The sequence below is a fragment of the Quercus lobata genome, chromosome 6, assembly GCF_001633185.2.
Source record: "Quercus lobata isolate SW786 chromosome 6, ValleyOak3.0 Primary Assembly, whole genome shotgun sequence".
NCBI lineage: Eukaryota > Viridiplantae > Streptophyta > Magnoliopsida > Fagales > Fagaceae > Quercus > Quercus lobata.
Window position 1 is genome coordinate 16,816,801 of NC_044909.1, and position 4,146 is coordinate 16,820,946.

Consider the following 4,146-nt stretch of genomic DNA (forward strand, 5'->3'; position numbering starts at 1 on the left):
TGAAAAACAAGTTTTTATTTATTTATTTATTTTTTTGAGGAAGTAGTGATACTTATTAGAACACACAAACATGCAAGTAATATATAGATTTTTTTTTAAAAGCTTATAATACATTTCATAATCAGAGTACCATTATAAAATGACATATCTTTTATAGTAGTAGTTTGAGGTTATAAGGACTGGAACTCTAACACACACAACTGATGTGGGATAAACATTTTGGTTAAAAGCAAGTTAATTAGTTGAAGCATAACTAATTAGAGTTTTTTAAACAGACTTATAATACATTATATAATCAGAGTACAATTATAAAATGATCTAACCTTTATAGTAGTAGTTTGGGGTTATAAGGACTAAAACTTTAACACACACAACTGATGTGGGATAAAAATCCCGGTGAAAAGCAAGTTAATTAGTTGAAGCATAACTAATTATGATGTTTATTAATCATATTTTATGGCTTTTTTTTACTCGTTATGCCATTTTTGTAAACATATTCATTATGTGGTTGAAAATGAAACATCTATGAAGTGAAGAACTCGAATCTCTAAATTCAAGTTCCATGAGGTACTTGAAAAAAAAAATCATAGAAGTTTATACATTTTTTGGATCATAAATTTCTGTTAAATTTAACGGTGAGCAAGTTAATTAGTTGAAGCATAAAATGCTAAGAATTATTATTGAGAAAATTACAATAGTTTGATAAAAATTATAAAATACAAAAAGAATTATTATTGAGAAAATTACAAAGGTTTGATAAAAATTATAAAATTAGAAATGAAAGCGCTAGAAGGAGGGCTTGAACCTCCGACCTTGTGGTTAACAGCCACACGCTCTAGCCAACTGAGCTATTCCAGCTTTGTTGCTACCGAATTAGTCCATATTAATTATTACTCTATTGGTCTTACCCTCGCTCCCAGTCCAAGACAATGGGCCCTAATGGAATCAGTTAGGTGAGTTACGTTGGAGAAGTTAGAACGATACGTGGCTGTGTAATTGACTGTCATCACAAGACTCTTACGCTGGTCCTTCTGGGTAAACAGAGCAGCTAACATGGCTGCCCATGAATTAACTAGATAGTCTCTTTGTAATTCTTTTGTAAGGTCGATGGATCCTTTTTATAGGGCCATCGAATTTTGTTTGTGCTGTTTTTTTTAGTACCAGCGTTCTGCCTTGGTTGTATCCTGCTCTTAAAAGGGCATTAGCCTATGAGGATATAAAATAACGTCTATTTTACATTTCTAAATGAGATTAAATTAGGTCAGGAGATGGCATAAAAGGTGTGTTTTACGCTAGCCAATCCTGACCTAACACGTCAGCAAAAAAAGAAAAAAAATTTCTCTCTTCCTCTCTCCTCTTCCCATCCCCCTCACTTTTCCAAGAGGCCTGAAGCAACTGAAGCAACGTTGAAGGAGCCACAATCTTTTTTTTTTTCATATCTTCCTTTCTTGTGCAAAATCCTCCGAAAGAACTGCAAATTTTACAAAAAAATCCTAGTAAAGGGGCTGTTCACACACCCAAATCAACCATCAATGGAACTCACAACAAAATACAGTGAGAAACCCATGCCACAAACTTAGATCCACAAAAAAAAAAAAAAAAAAATCAACCCAGCAGTTTCAACTAGCAATTTTACTTCAATCTTGCAATACCCAAGCCACAAAGAACAATATAGACAACAATATTACTAAAAAAAACTCAAAACCACAATATAAAGCAATTTCACTTCACAGGCCTTGCAACATAAAACCTTCAAATGCGTATTTGAATAAAGATAAAAAATTAATTTAAAAAAAAAAAAAAGATAGAAGAAAAAAGTAACCTGTGAATCTTGAACTAAAGAAGAAAAAAAAGGGACCTAAGAAAAAAGACGAAGAAGAACTAGGTGCTATGATGAGAGATGTGAGAGATAAACTAAATCCAACGGAAAACCCATATGAAAAATCCAACATATACCCACATGAAAAACCCAATGGAAATCAGTCAAATCTGCCGCTGTTGCTGCCACTGGATCTACCTTGCTGCCGCCACCGCATCTGCCTTGCTGCCATCGCTAGATCCAACCCAAATGGACTTAGATTGACATGGATTTGTGTTGAAGTGAAGTTTTTTGGTTTGTTTATGGAGTTTTCTGGTTTATTAATGGAGTTTTCCGGTAACGAATGGGGCAAAAGAAGAACACTTGACCGGTGAAGAAAGATGAGAAAAAGAAGAAAAAGAAAGAAAATTCACTGTGTGAGAGAGAGAATGATGTTCAGAAAAGCAACGTTGCTTCAGGCCTACAATGTTTCTGGAAAAGTGAAGGGGATGGGAAGAGGAGAGAGGAAGAGAGAAAGTAATTTTTTTTATTATTTTGCTGATGTGTCGGATCAGGATTGATTGGTGTAAAACATACCTTTACACGGCGAAAATGGGTAATTATCCATCAAAATCTAACTATTTAGTTAACAGGTCCGTTTACAAACTATATATATTTTTAGCAACTCGAGTTTTAAAGACTCGATTTTGGGCCCCTAAATCGAGCTTCTAAGGCTCGATTTTCATGCGTTGTTCCGTCTACATGAAAATCGAGTCTCTAAGACTCGATTTCCACCGAAAAATAAAATATTAATCACCCAAAATGCAACCCAAAATGCAGAAACAGCGGAAAGAAAAGGCAGAAAGAAAGAAAAAAAAAAGAAAGAGAAGAAGAAGAAGAAGAAGAAGAAGAAGGAATGGCGACACACACAGGCCGCGCGCGACCAGGTCGCCGTGCGACAGATCCAGGCCGCGCGCGACCAGGTCGCCGTGCGACTGTTTCTGGGTCTTTTTTTTTTTTTTTTTTTTTTTTTTTTTTTTTTTTTTTTTTTGAACGCGTTGTGGTTTTCTGGCTTTCTTCTCTGTTTCTGGGTTTTCTTTTCCTGTTGCCCTTGTAGTTTTTTGTTTTGTTTTCGTTTTAAATGTAAATCGAGTCTTAGAGACTCGATTTCCATATCAGAGAAAAACGACCATGAAAATCGAGCCTTAGAGGCTCGATTTAGGGGCCCAAAATCGAGTCTTTAACACTTGAGTTGCTAAAAATGTATATAGTTTGTAAACGGACCCTATTAACTAAATAGTTAGATTTTGATGGGTAATTACCCATTTTCGCCCCTTTACACTAGTTCCTGACCCAATTTAATCTCTTTCTAAATACCACTTTATCTATTTTATCAACTCATTTTATATCTCTAAACACCACTTTATCTATTTTACCAACTCATTTCACAACTCGTTTCTATTTTTAGATTCAACCCATTAAAATAATATAAATCAACCATCAAATAATAATATAATATACACTTCACACTTCTCTCTTCTTCTCTCCATCAAACCCACGGCAAGCACCACCAGCAACCCACCAAAGCCATCACCACCACTACCACTGAAAACCACAGAATAAAAAAAAAAAAAAAAAAAAAAAAAAAAAAAAAAAAAAAAAAAAAAAAAAAAAAAAAAAAAAAAAAAAAAAAAAAAAAAAAACCACAACACCAGCCACCACCACCGAATCACAACAACCCACAAATCAATAGCCACCACCACTACAGCATTAACACATCACAAACCCAAAAATTTAGACAAAATTTCCATACCCACAGAACCACAAACAACCGTCAAGATCCACACCCATTGCCATTGCCAAACTCACCACCAAATCACTAGCCACCACCGCCAATTAAACACCACAACCCAAGATTGATCTTTAAAACCCAGAAACATCGATCAAACCCAAGGCCCACGACCCACGCGAGCCACACCGATCTGCCACCACCAAACCCGGCCACTGATTTAACTCCACCGCCTAAACACCACCACTGAACTGGCAATCATCGATTCGGAGAGAGGGTGACTGAGAAGGGGAAAAAAGAATAGAGAAATAGAGAGAGAAGAGTGGGAAATGCAGAAGAGAGAAATAGAGAGAGAAGAGACAAAGATGGAGAAGTGAGACGGAGAGGAGTGAGAGAGAGCAAGAAAGGGAAAAAAGAATAAGGGCAAATTATAACTTATTCACTTGTAGTTTGGCCGAAATTTAAATTGTTTACCTGTGGTTTGAAATTTGATACTTTACTCATCTGAGGTTAGCTCAGTTAGAGTTTCGTAACCCAATTCTGTAAAAAACAAGGTTAA

General features: G+C 35.6%; 1 non-coding gene across 1 annotated transcript; it reads right to left on the bottom strand.

Moving 5' to 3' along the window:
• Positions 1–784: 784 nt before the first annotated feature.
• TRNAN-GUU lies at positions 785–858 on the bottom strand. Its single transcript has one exon. It is a non-coding gene; the product is annotated as a tRNA-Asn (tRNA).
• Positions 859–4,146: the final 3,288 nt, after the last annotated feature.